The sequence below is a fragment of the Chrysochloris asiatica genome, unplaced genomic scaffold (genome assembly GCF_000296735.1).
Source record: "Chrysochloris asiatica unplaced genomic scaffold, ChrAsi1.0 scaffold00017, whole genome shotgun sequence".
Lineage (NCBI taxonomy): Eukaryota > Metazoa > Chordata > Mammalia > Afrosoricida > Chrysochloridae > Chrysochloris > Chrysochloris asiatica.
Window position 1 is genome coordinate 29,807,348 of NW_006408535.1, and position 15,092 is coordinate 29,822,439.

Sequence of the window (15,092 nt, forward strand, 5' to 3'; positions counted from 1 at the left end):
GCTCTGGAAAAGATGTGCATTGTGCTGTTTTTGGGTTGAGTGCTCTGTATAAATCTATGAGGTCAAATTGATTGTTTGTGTTGTTTACTTCCTCTGTGACTTTGTTGAGTTTCTTTCTGGTTGTCCTGTCTTTTTTTGAAAGTGGTGTATTAAAATCTCCTACTATTGTTATAGTTACCAATTTCTTCAATTCTATAAAAGCATGATTTATGTATTTTGAGGTTCTTTCATTGGGAGCATAGATATTTATTATGGTTATGTCATCTTGCTCAATTGACCCTTGCATCATGAGATAATGTCCTTCTTCATCTCTTATACTGGGTTTTGTCTCAAAGTTTATTTTATCATAATTTAGTTTTACCACTCCTGCTTGTTTTTAATTACTGTTAGCAATTTCCCATCCTCTAATTTTTAGTCTATTTTTGTCTTTGTGTGTAAGGTGTGTTTCTTGTAGACAACATATTAAAAAATTCTGTTTTGTTATCCATTCTACTACTCTCTGTCTCTTAACTGGTGCATTTAATTTATTGTTGTTCAGTGTAATTATTAACAGGTATAAATTAGTTGCAGTCATTCTGCTGTGTGGTTTTTTTTGTGGTGTTGCTGGTTTCTTTGTTCACATAATTTTCTGCTGAATTCATTTTGTTTGTGTATTTTCTTGTAAATTTCTTCATTATTGTTTTTTTTTAATTAAATCTTTATAGTTTTACCTTATCTTGATTTGATGTGAAGAGTATTAATTTTCTTTGTGGTTACCTTGTAATTTATGGTTTTCCTCTCCAGTTTAAAATAGTTTGTTTTTTCTTGAAATCTACTTGACTTCCTACCATTTGGAAGTTCTGTAACTATACTTTCCCCTCTTTTTGCTTTGTATTTGTCCTCATTATAAATTGATATCTCTGGTTCCCTATTTTCATTCTTATAATTTTGTTTTACTTTGGATACTTCTATATCTGGATTGCTGAAAGTGAAGAAGACTTAAAATATTTACTGATGAAGATCAAAGACCACAGACTTCGGTATGGATTGCATCTCAATGTCAAGAAAACAAAAATACTCACCACTGGACCAATAAATAACATTCTTATCAACAGAGAAATGATTGAAGTTGTCAAGGACTTCATTCTTCTTGGATCAACTATCAATACTCATGTAAGCAGCAATCAAGAAATCAAATGAAATATTGCTTTAGGCAAATCTGCTGCACAAGACCTTTTTAAAGTGTTGAAGAACAAAGATGTCAGCTTGAAGACTAAGGTGCACCTGACTGACCCAAGCCATGGTATTTTCAATAACCTCATATGCATGTGAAAGCTGGACGGTGAATAAGGAAGACAGTAGAAGAATTGATGCTTTTGAGTTATGGTGTTGGAGGAGAATATTGAAAGTGCCATTGGCTGCAAAAGAACCAACAGACCTGTGTTGGAAAAAGTGCAGCCAGAGTGCTCCTTGGAGGCCAGGATGATCAAACTTTGTCTTTCATACTTCGGGCATATTGTCAGGAGGAACCAGTCGCTGGAGAAGGATATCATGTTTGGTAAGGTGGAGGGTCAGAGAAAAAGAGGACTACCCCCAGTGAGATGGATTGGCAAAGTGGCAGCATCAATGGGCTCCAGCATGGCAACAATAGTGAGGTTGGCCCACAATTGGGCAATGTTTTGTTCTGTTGTGCATAGGGTCACTATGAGTTGGTACTGACTCAATGGCACCTAACAACAACAACAACATATCTGGATTGTATTCTGGGTGGTGGTTGTCAGTCCAGGTTGTTGGCTTTGTTGTTGGTTCTAAGTCCAAAGAACTCCTTTTAATATTTTTTGTAAAGTTGGTCGTTACTGCAAATTCCTTTAGGTTCTGTTTATCTGGAAATGTTCTAATTTTGTCTTTTTATTTGAGGGATAGTTTTACTGGGTATATGATTCTTGTTTGGCAACTTTTTTTCCTTCAGAATTTTGTATCTGCCTCCCCATTGCCTTCTTACCTACATGGTTTCTGCTGAGAAATCAGAGCCTAATTTTATTGGTTCTTCTTTGTAGGTAAATTGTAGTTTTTCCCTAGCAGCTCTCAGGATTCTTTCCTAGTCTTTGATTTTGGAAAGTTTTTGATTATGATGTATCTTGGTGGTTTTCTTTTCTGGTTCTATCCTGTTTGAGGTTTGTTCAGCTTCTTGACTGCTATCTTCTTAGTGAGGGAAATTTTCTTTCAGCAGCTCTTTGACTATCTTTTCTGTGTGTTTTTTTGTTTCTTTCTGTTCTGGAATTCTGATCACCAACAGTTATTTCTCTTAATGTTGTTCCATATGAACCATAGATTTTCTTTAGATTTTCATTATTTTTTTCTGCTTGTTCTTCTGGCTTACTAGTATTGAGAAATTTATTTCAAGATCACTAATTTGGGCTTGCATTGATTAAAATATACTTCTTTGCCTTTTCAATGTATTGAAAAGTCCATTCTGTAATGTAAGTATTGAGCTTCTGGATTTGTAATTGCTGGTTTTGTATTGTCTCCAGTCTTTTATCTATTTTGTTTGATTGTTCCTGTATAATGTTTTCCTGAATTCTTCCTTGTTTTCCCTGACTTTTCTGTCAATCATCTGGAGGTACCTAAATATCATTCTCTTGAATTCTTTTTTAGGTAGTTCCAATGTCTTTTTTCCTCAAAAAGATTTTCTAGCTCTGTCTCTTGGTCACTTGTTTGAGCCACTCTGTCTTGTTTCTTTGTGTGAACAGAACTGTCTGCTGCTTGCAAGACATTGTAGTATTATTGTACTTGTATTAAGTTGATAATTATATGTTGGTGTATTATTAGGCTCTCGTCTACTGCCTTCTGGTGGGTGTGATCAAGGGAATAACTTGTGCACTGTTCTCTGTTTACTGTTTATGCAGTTCAGTTTAGGATGGATTTAACTGATATTGGTTGGTATTAGTTAGGTGCACAGCAGTTGGTATTGGCTCTTGCCCAATGGGTGGAGCTATAGCTGTGACTACGGTTGTGGCTGGACTGTATGGACATGGTTGCTGCTTCCTGTTAGTTGAGGCAAGAAGAGAAAACACACATATTAAAGAGAAGGAAAACAAGTTATTCCCCTGATCACACCCACCAGCTGCTTCTCTTAGTGAGAGTTAGTCCAGGACTGGTCAGGGCTGGCTCTTCAGGTTTCTAGCAGGGTCCACCTGAATGGGGTTAATGAAGATAACTCTCCCCTCCTTTAATGGGGTTCACAACTTTGGCACTCACCTCCATGTGACTCTGACCACCAGGAGAGTGGGAGCTTCCCTGGGGGTATACATGGGTGGGGACTGGCCTCACCTCAGGTCACCAGAAGAGTGTGGGGAACAAGAAAAAAAAAAAAAATCACACCTTTATCTCTATGAGCCACCAGTATGTTTCTGCAATGCCCATATGTTTTCTTTTCTCTGAAGCTACTCACAAAAGCTTAAGATGGACACACTGTGTCTGTCTGTCTGTCTGTCTGTCTCTCTCTCTTTTTTTTTTTTGCTATGTCTGTTCAGCTTTCTCTCCTAGTGAGCATTCAGTTCACCTCTATATCCCTTCACCCGGGCTCAGAGTTCCAGGACAACCATCTGAATGTGCTTAATTTAGTTTTCCGTATCTTTGTTGTAGAGGGTCTGTACAGCCTTTCTGCCTAGTTGCCATCTTGCCCTACTCTCCTGAACCAGTTATTTTTTCCCACCATTCTTCCTTATATATTGCAATCTCCAAACGAAACCACCCAGTCTTGAAAGCATCTTGCCTTCACGCCTTTGCATATATTGTTCTTTCTACTTGAAATGCCATTCCAACCTTGGCAGCTTGGCGCCTGCTATTTGTACCTAAAAAGCTGAATCGAGTGTCACTTCCATGGGAAAACGTTCCATTATTCTCTTCTTCACTCCACTCCCACCACAACCACATTCCTCTCATTCATAAATACTTGTGATAGTGTACTAAATACTATATTATCATTGTTGGTTTCCCCTCTCTGAGTCCTCCTGTTAGCTGTGTATCCTTGGACAAATCCTAAAATCAGGAATTAAATATTTTTTTATTTTTATTTACTTTTTTTGTTTTGTATTTCCAGCATCTGGCATAGTACCCATGTGGTGGTATCATAATTTTGAGATATTGTTCATTATTTTATATGGGCATTTCTTACTGCACCTTGCTACTCCTTTCTGCCTATCTGGGCAGGTAGATGAGGGGAAATGCTAATGCAGAAAACAGAGGAAATCCTGTAGATGTTTAGGGATCAGGGAATGGAAAAAAATCATGATGAATAAAGCAAGGCTATCTCCTGAGATTCTGCAACAATAGGAGAAAGAGTAGACTTGAAGGGGAAGAGAGGAATGCTTAGAGATGCTGGTTTTTTTTAAAAGATCCTGTACTCTCTCCTTTTCCAACTCCAGGCTGAGTCTGGACTCCACAATGAACAGAGGGCACTGGTGATTTGATTTCTGCGAAGGGTTTGGGGGCAGTAGCAAAACCATGAGAATGGCTGCATAATGATGACAGGCAGGTGGGATGCTGGAAAGCATCAAAGAGTTTCCTATAGTTTAGAGAGGTGCAGAGAGTAATGGCAGCTAGAACACATGAGAAAGGCATAGATGTAGCAGGGAGAGCTGCCAAGTTAACAATTTCTCATTGATGAGAATGAGGAGTGATGTTCCAGCTACCTGGTGTGGACTAATGACTGGGGTCAAATGGGAGAATGCCACGGGGATTATTGGGCAAAGGATTCAATGCCTGCTTGCCCCGCCTCCCATCTTCTTCAGAACCTACACACACCCTAAAGGAAAGCATGCTTGTGGGAGAACCCTGAATTAAATGATTTTTTTCCCCACCATCAAGTTAATGGGGTATCTAGGGAAATTAACTCAAGAAAGTTAAATTTAGTGTACACATGAGTTTGTGAACTGAAATTAGTATTTGAATTACTTAGTAACAAATAGCATCATAAATCAATAAAATCAATGTTTTCACATATATAAAATATACAAAGTTGTAGAAGTACAAATACCAAATTGTTATAAATAAATTATAATATACACAAGCTGATTTAGGTTATTAATCCTTTTCGGTAGAAATGTGGCAATGTTCCACTGCTCTGAGGGTAATATGTCTTCTTAGTCTATTAATTATATAGTATACTGGAAAATACTTTCAACCTTTATTTCAAGGAACTAGCTCACATGAATAGGGGGGCTGGCAAGTCCAAAATCTTTATGGCTGGTTGATAGGCTGGAAACTCATAGGTAGGAGCTGAAGCTGTCATCCACAGGTAGAATTTCTTGGTTACCAGGGCATCCTGAGTTTTGCTCTTAAGACCTTTCAACTGGTTAGATGAGGCCCACTGAAATTATTCAGGATAATTTAGTTTACTTAAAGTCAGCTGATTGTAGGTTTACCTTTACATCAACACTTAGATTAAGGAATCTTCTTGGTGTAGTGATTCAAGTGCTCCATTGCTAATCAAAGGTCAACTGTTAGACCCAGCAGTCACTCTACTGGAGAAAGATATGGCAGTCTTCTTCCATAAAGATTTACACTCTTGAGAACCCTGTGGGGCAGCTCTAATCTGCCTTATAGGGTCCCTATGAGTTGAAGTGTATTTGATGACAATGGGTTTGGTTTTCACTTTATAGTCTAGACTGGAGTATCTGGTGGTGCATAAGAGTAACATACTCAGTGCTAATTGAAAGGTTGGTAGTTTGAGTTCACCCCAAGCACAGTGGAAGAAAGGCCTGGTGATTTATTCCTGAAAAATCAACAGTTGTTAAAAGCCTTAGTGTGCACAGTTCTACTATGATACACATAGAGTAACCATGAGCCACAATGGAAACTGGAAAATTTTTTTTAAAAAAAGCTCAGCTAAGTTGATGCATTAACTGACTATCACAGAGTTTGTCAAGATGTTTGCCATGACTGCAGTCATCTAGAAGCTTGGTTGGATCTGGAGGATGCATTTCCAGGATGACTCCTTCACATGCCTGGCAAGATGGATTTGGTTGTTGGTAAGATGTCCCACCACCACGCATCTGTCAGTTTGAAAGTGAAGAGGACTTAAAACATTTACTAATGAAGATCAAAGACCACAGCCTTCAGTATGGATTATATCTCAATGTAAAGAAAACAAAATTCCTCACCACTGGACCAATCAACAACATTCTTATCAATGGAGAAAAGATCAAATTTGTCAAGGACTTCATTCTTCTTGGATCAACTAACTATGAACACTCATGGAAGCAGCAGTCAAGAAATCAAATGACATATTGCATTAGGCAAATCTGCTGCACAAGACCTTTTTAAAGTTTTGAAGAGCAAAGATGTCAGCTTGAAGACTAAGGTATGCCTGACCCAAGCCATGGTATTTTCAATAACCTCATATGCATGTGAAAGATGGACAGTAAATAAGGACAACTGTGGAAGAATTGATACTTTTGAGTTATGGTGTTGGAGGAGAATATTGAAAGTGCCATGAACTGCCAAAAGAACCAACAGACCTGTGTTGGAAAAAGTGCAGCCAGAGTGCTCCTTGGAGGCCAGGATGGCCAAACTTCATCTCCCATACTTCGGACATGTTGTCAGGAGGGACCAGTTGTTGGAGAAGGATATCATGTTTGGTAAGGTGGAGGGTCAGAGAAAAAGAGGAAGATCCCCAGCGAGATAGATTGGCCAAGTAGCATCATCGATGGACTCAAGCCTGGCAACAATAGTCAGGTTGACCCAGGATCGGGCAGTGTTTTGTTCTGCTTTGCATAAGGTCGCTATGAGTCAGTACTGACTTGATGGCACCTAACAACAACAAAGATGTCCCAATTGTTTTCCATATGTATTTCACTCAGAATGGGCAATTCAAGAGAAAATAAAGTGGCAAATGCAATGACTTTTATGACTTAGCCTTGGAAAGCATAAACCATAATTGTTCCATATTCGCAGCCAACTTCAGTGTGGTGGGCGATAGCACAAGGGCATGAATACAAGACGATAGCATCATTGGGAGCCATATGAGTGCTGGCTACCACAGAGTATCAGAATATAATCTTTGTATCAAGGCCAAATGTCTTAGTGTGGTACTGTAGGATAAGCACTGCACTGCTAACTGTTAGGTCAGTGATTCAAACTCACCAGCCACTCCTTGGAAACCATATACAGAATCACTATGAGTTGGAACTGACTCAATGGCACTTAACAACAAATGTTATTTTTGACTCCTAGTATGGCACTGTAGGGTCAACATTTGACTGCTGACCACTAGGTCAGCAATTCAAACTCACCACCTGCTCTTCAGAAACCCTATATAGGGTCACTTTGAGTCAGAACCAACTCGATGGCACTTAACAAGAACAACAGCAACATAAAGGACAAGAGGGGAAACTGGCTTCATAAGAAGGCATGGCTCCTGACAGACAGGAGTCCTAAAAACCTACCTGTCTTTGCAGTTTTCTCTGACTCTGTCTTACCATCTATCTCTCTCCCCTTAGTCTCTTGGTCCATCATCTTTGTATTCACTTTATTATTTCCTGTCTCTGTAATTGGCGTTCACTTGGCTGCACTTCAGCAAATATGATTGCCTCACAATTGCAGCCTTCTTTCCTGTATCTCATTACTTCTATTGAAGTGAACAACACTGAATGACAAGAATTGGTGAATCTAATCACAAATATTTAGGAGACATAATCTGTTGCTGATCCTGGATCACCTAATTTGGAGAAGAAGCATATAGTGAAAATATGACCATGGCGTCCCAGAGAGTGGGGAATGGATTGTGAGCTAGCAAACACCCTAAAAGTCTATGATCATGGTGGTGGGCCACAATGTTATCTTCTGAAGACTTCAAAACTGAGATGTTTTACAAAGTTCTTCAAGGTTTCAACTTTTACAAGGTTAATTTACTGTAAATTCTCTTGTTAGATAAATTTCATATAAGCATTTTTTTTTTTTTTTTTACTCCATTGATACTCATGCTTTAAGAAGAGACAGAAATAATTGGTTTCTGAAACTACAACACGACCAGCTAAGAGTGATTTTATAGACAGACAAATATTCAGACAACTGTCCCTTATAAGGAAAGTTGTGGACAGTAGTTTCAGGGCATTCATCCTTACGGTATTAGACTTGTAAAATATTTGCAACATTTTAGTTAACATATGAATAGATGGAAACAGAGAACTTGACTTGGTTACAAAATGCAGTAAAATAACTTGCTTTCTCTTCAATGAAGTTATAGTTTTCCTCTACAATGTGTTTTGTTGACGGATATGCTGAAATGAACACATGCCTTAAAAAGGGCTAGCCCAACATTTGACCCCAGGGTAAAATGTTAGTTAAGACCCTGAGGCCTAGAGCCAAGTTCCTCAAGTTTTCTGATTACAATGGTTACATAACAGATCACCCTAAACTTAGTGGTGTGAAACACAAATCACTTTATTTTGATCATGGATCTCTCCTACAATTGCAGTCAGAACTAAACTGGGACTGCAGTTATCTGAAAGCTCAACTAGGCTGGATGGTCCAGATGGCTTGCTAATATGATTGACAGTAGATGCTGCCTGTTGGTTGGGAACTCAGCTGGTACTATTGATTGGCAATGCCATTCATGTGGCCTCTTCAACAATATGGCCTACTGGTAATAGTACTTTTAAAGCAGTGACTAAATTCCCCTAGAACGAATATCCTAGAGAGGTGGTGGAAGTTGCAAGGTGTTTTTTGCTCTAGCCTTGGAAGTCATATGACATTATTCTGCCATTGTCAATTGGCCAAAGTCATCCGAGGTTCAAAAGGAGGGCACATAGGACACAAAGACTTGATGGGAGGAGTGGCATGATCACATTGTAGAAAAGCATGTGAGATGGGAGATACTGATGTGGACACATTTGTCAAAGACAATCTGCCACATGTAGATAATATCATGCCTGTTTATAATAATTTGGGAATATTGAGTAAGAAAACTACACGTGAAGTTCTAAATATACTGTCTGTCATACAAGAAGAACTCAATGTTACTGGACTCCAACATTGTCCTTTGGAGACATTTACGTTTGGGGTAAGCACTATTTTGACATTCTGAATTACTTTCAGTTCTCAGATCAATCTGATTATGTTTAGTCAGTCAAGGCTAAAAATACAAGTGGAATTGGATGGAAGTGCATCGTGTTTACCTTTGAAGCATCTTCTTATCACTTTAAAAATTTTGAAGTACAGAGTAGTCTTTTGTGTGAAAATAAAATGTCCCAAATCAGGGGAAATGCTTTGTGGCTCTTTTGCTTGCTTAGTGATAATGAAAATGCTTTGAGGGGGGACTTGCATTGGAGTCCTATTGCTTTTTTCTTTTTTCTCACCAGTAAATCTGTTGTGATGATGAAGCAAATGTAATTTCCTTATCAAAGTTTTCTGGACTGTTCTTTATGATTGGAAAAGGCATGGATTTCTAGACTGTGAAATTTAGAAGTAATTTTTTTTCCTAAAGTGATTTGAAATAAGCATCCCTGACAATGAACTTGTCTCTGACAAACACAGCCTTGTGCTTTGCTGTCAAGTTGTGATAATTTAGATTCTCCTCTCCTTGGCTTCAGAAATCGATGTCACAACCTCACTGGGTATCGGAAAAATGATGTTCCTCTTATATGCCTTTAGCTATGAAAGTGTGTTATTCTTATCACTGTAGCCAAAAAACATTTTTATACATGAACACTTTGATTTGAGGATGATATTAAACAGATTTTGACTCAGATAAATATTCAGTTGTGGCAAGAATGAGAAATGGTATCTTTGTGACCTTGTGGAAATCAGGAGAAATGTGGAATGAAGTAAGGAAAATATATTGAAATATTTTTGTTTCTTTTTAGTACAAAATCATGTACTTCCCTGTGGGGCAGTGAATTACTTGATATGGCTCTTCTAGCCATAGTCTTTGCAACTTTCACCAAACAACTGGGTGGGACCATGCAAATAAAGTATATAGAAATCTATCAAGCCTTACATCTAACTCACTGTTTTGGGACTTGCCCACTACTGCAACAGTGTGAGCAATTTCCTGATACAAACTTCTCTTTATATATATAAGCTCCATTGGTTTTATTTTTCTAGCAAACCCAGCTTAAGACACTCACCAAACCTCTAGTTTCTCAATGGGAATAATAAACAATATCTATGTAAAAGGATTCTTCTAGGAATTAAATAAATAATGCATGACTATCACTTAGTTTAGTATTACTGAAGGAGGAAGTCCAAGGTGCACTGAAGGAATTGGCAAAGAACAAGGCACCAGGAATTGATGGGATAAAAATTGAAATATTTTAAGAAAGTGAGGCGGCACAAGAGGCACTCACTTATCTCTGCCAAGAAATTTGGAAGACAACTATATGTCCAACTGATTGGAAGAGATCCGTATTTGTGCCCATTCCAAAGAGGTGAACCAACAGAATGCGGAAATCATCGGACAATCTGTTTAATATCCCATGCAAGTAAATTTTGCTAAAGGTAATACAGAAACAATACAATCACACGTTGACAAATAATTTCCAGAGATTCAAGCCAGATTCAGAAAAGGCTGTGGAGTGAGGGATGTCATTGCTGATGTCTGATGGATCTTGGCTGAAAGCAGAGACTATCAGAAAGATGTTTACCTGTGCTTTATTGACTATGCAAAGGCTTTCAATTGTGTGGCTCATGACAAGCTATGGACAACATTGCAAAGTATGAGTATTCCGGAACACTTAATTGTGCTCATGAGGAATCTGTACCTGGACCAAGAAGCAGTTGTTCAAACAGAACATGGGAACACTGAATGTTTTAAAATTTAAAAAGGTGTGTGACAAGGTTGTATTCTTTCACCACACTTATTCAACCTGTATGCTGAGCAAATAATCCGAGAAGCTGGGTTATATGAAGAAAAATGTGGCATCAGGATTGGAGGAAGACTCATTAACAACCTGTGATATGCAGATGACACAACCTTGCTTGCTGAAAGTGAAGAGGACTTAAAGCATTTACTAATGAAGATCAAAGAGCACAGCCTTAGGTATGGATTACATCTCAATGTAAAGAAAACAAAAATCCTCACCATTGGACCAATAAACAACATTATTATAAATGAAGAAAAGATTGAAGTTGTCAAGGACTTCATTCTTCTTGGATCAACTATCAACACTCACGGAAGCAGCAGTCAAGAAATCAAACGACGTATTGCATTAGACAAATCTGTAACACAAGACCTTTTTAAAGTGTCAAAGAGCAAAGATGTCAGCTTGAAGACTAAGGTGTGCCTGACCCAAGCCATAGTATTTTCAATAACCTCCTATGCATGCGAAAGCTGGACAGTAAATAAGGAAGATCATAGAAGAATTGATGCTTTTGAGTTACGATGTTGGAGAAGAATATTGAAAGTGCCATGGGCTGCCCAAAGAACCAATAGATCCATTTTGGAAGAAGTGCAGCCAGAGTGTTCCTTGGAGGCCAGGATGGCCAAACTTTGTCTCTCATACTTTGGACATATTGTCAGGAGGGACCAGTCACTGGAGAAGGATATCATGTTTGGTAAGATGGAGGGTCAGAGAAAAAGAGGAAGACTCCCAACGAGATGGATTGGCCAAGTGGCAGCATTGATAGACTCAAGTGTGGCAACAGTAGTGAGGTTGGCCCGGGATCAGGCAGTGTTTCGTTCTGCTGTGCATAAGGTCGCTATGGGTCAGTACTGACTCGATGGCACCTAACAACAACATCACTTAGTATGGAGTCCTGGTGTGGCACTGTGGGTTAATGTGCTGAACTGCAAAGTTAGTTTGAATAGCAAGGTCGGTGGTTCAAACTCATCAGCTGCTCCTCAGAAACTCTAAACAGGGTTGCAATGGGTTGGAACTGACTTGATGACACTTAACAACAACAACAGCATCACTTAGTGTGGTGCTGTAGGATAAGCACTGGACTGCAAAGTCAGTTTGAACTGCAAGCTTAGTGGTTCAAACTCACCAGCTGCTACTTGGGAAGCCTACACAGAGTCACTATGAGTCAGAATTGACTTGATAGCACTTAACAACAACAACAATCACTTAGTATAAGGAATGCTTTTAACAAGAAGTCATATAATGTTAACTATTATGATTGCTCATCTTGCTGTTGTTTTTAGGTGCCATCAAGTTAGAGCTGACTTATCGTGATACTGTATAGGGGTTCTAAGATTGTAAATCTTAATGGGAACAGAAAGTCTCATCATTGTCATGAAGAAGACTGGTGGTTTTGAACTGCTAACCTTGTGGTTAGCAGTCCAACACTTATCCTGCAGTTCTACTAGGGCTCTAGAACTCTAGTAGAATAATAAGAATAAGCAAAATTGGAGAAGAGATAGTTGGGTTTCGGACAATATGTCTTGAAAGGTTTATAATTATAAAAACATTATCAGTCCATTGTGGAAAATATAGGACATACAGAGGAACAGGATCAAAGAACCACCTGTAGTCTACAGAGACAGGTGTTTTAACATTTTTATATATTTCTGTTTTATTTTTTCTATTCTTAATTGCTGTTTACCCACTAGTTTACAGGTATGCGTACAGGCTATGCATTTTGTACCCCTTCCTCAAACATATTGATGTAGCAGAGTTTCTCATGTTATTATAAACTTAAAATATATATATAAAATTAGGCTGAAATTTCTGAAGAATACATGGTCTATGAAGTTGAAATATAGAGGGATGAGTGAGCATTAGGTATCATGTTGAATACTTTTGGATAATTTCCTCAGTAATAAATACAAATAATATTAACAAATGCTGATACTTAGGATTGTTCATAGGTTCAGTTCTAATTACAGAGAATATAATGTATATTGATTTTAAATAATGATTTTTTTCTAGGTCTTCCATTGCTTACTAATTGTTCTTATAGATTTTGATAAATAGTAGACAATCTTGTCAGTTGTTCTTGTAGAAATGAGAAGTTATATGGCCAGGCTTCTGAAGGTAAGGGCTGACTTTATTCAGAAAAGGAATAGAAATGGATATGATTAAGTTGAATCAGAGAAGAGGTAGCACATTACATTATTATTGTTGTTAAGTGCCATTAAGTTGGTTCTGACTCATAATGACCCTGTACAAGGTTTCCAACTAGTGGCTGGTGGAATTTAAACCTCTGACCTTGTGGTTCGCAGTCCAGAGCTTACCCAATAACACCACAATATGAGTCCACACTGCATTATAGCTCTGTGAAATATGTATATTTTATGAAGAAGGACTTGATGGAAACATGGAAAAATGAACATACTTGGCATGTAAGAATGGGAGCCTTGTGGATGATTTTTCTTTTCCTTTTTTATTATTGCATATACAAAAAATTAAATTCAAAACCAAAAGAAAGCAATACAGTAAGCTCATTTTGGTTAAGAATTGGATAGAACATTTCAGGAGAGACGAAGGAGAAACAAATGGCTGCCCTCATATGAATAGGGCAGGAAAAAGAATCAGTGATTTTAGTGACTCATCAGGTGAGTATGAGTCAGGATGTTGAGCGTAATGATTGACATCAGCTGTGCCCCAGGTTGCTCATGGACACCTGCAAACATGCCTCTACACTGAGTATCCAGAGGGATCAGATTCTTTTTCCTGTTCTAAAAATTGCACCAATGTAGGATACTTCACTAGGTAGTAGGTGAGATGCTTATCTTTCAAGGCTGTTCTTATGATGGGATGCCTCATTCTCATGGGAAGCTGCTGAGGCTATGAAGTTGACTGTGAACTATACCAGGGTTTTACAGTGAAGGATGCTCCAGAGGTGTACCCTGGTCTGCAAATCAAGGGCACGTGCAGCTTCTGTCCTTTTTGTACTCTGTATGTCACCAATTTTCTATGCTTTCCAACATCCAGTCTTTCTAACAGCGCTTCCTAACATTGTCACTGACACATACCCATATCTCCTCAGGGCAGATCTTCCCCAGACTTGATGGGAGTCAACAATTTCTCAGAAGATGGCTATTCTGTCTCTCAACTGTTGAATCACTTTCCTAGGGAAATAGATGTGGAAACCTAATTATTCTTCCATCCATATTGAACTAAATGACAGACATCAATTGATACAGACTCGTATGATGAATCTTTATTTGGGCTTAAGAGACATTTTGGGTAATGGTACAAGCCTATTAGGGGCATCGTGTCCACAGTTTGGTGGTTCCTCAAAAATTCAAACTTAGAACTACCATTATACACAGTAATTTTAATACTAGAAACTTTAATTCCCAGAAGAAGTTAAAGCAGGAATGCAAACAGAAACCTGTATACCATTGTTCCTTGTAACACTTTTCCTAATAGTCAAAATGTGGAAATAACCAAAATGTTCATCAACAGATGATAAGCAAGATATGGTATATACATGCAATGAAATACTACCCAGTCATAAAAAGAAAGAAGCCCCAGTTGATGCCACAATATGGATGAATCTTGAAAGCATTATGTTGAGTGAAATAAGTTGCAAATGAACAAATAGTGTCTGATTATATATATATATGAAATACCCTAATTTAAAAAGACAGTGGATTGCTGCCAAGTTGATTTTGACTCATAGCAACACTGAAGACCAGTGTCGAACTGTCCAAGAGGATTCCCAAGGCTGTAATCTTTATAGAAGCAGAGTGCCACATATTTATTCTGAGGAGTTGAGTGTCTGCTGGGTACAAACTACTGACCTTCTGTTAGCAGATGAGCACTTAAACACTGTGCTACCAGAACTCCTTAGAAAATATGAGACTAAGTCCAAAATCAATACTATAAAATCATAGAATCCTTTATTGAACAAAAATATCAAAATGTAAAGCTATTGTTTCTCGTTGTATTCTCATCTAGATCTAGACTGGGGTGGGGAACCTTTCTTCTGCCAAAATTTATAACATAATTTGCGGGTTATACAAAATTATCAACTTAAAAATTAGCCTGCTATATACCCCCTTCCAAGACTGAAACTCAAATGGAATACACTAGCAGGCAATATGGTCCTGCTGTTGACGATGTTGGTCACCGTTAAGGGGAAGAGGGAGAAAAACAGCAATGAAGTTGTGAACTAAGTCCAACCACATTCAATAGACTCTTGTGAACCTGGATTGAGACCTG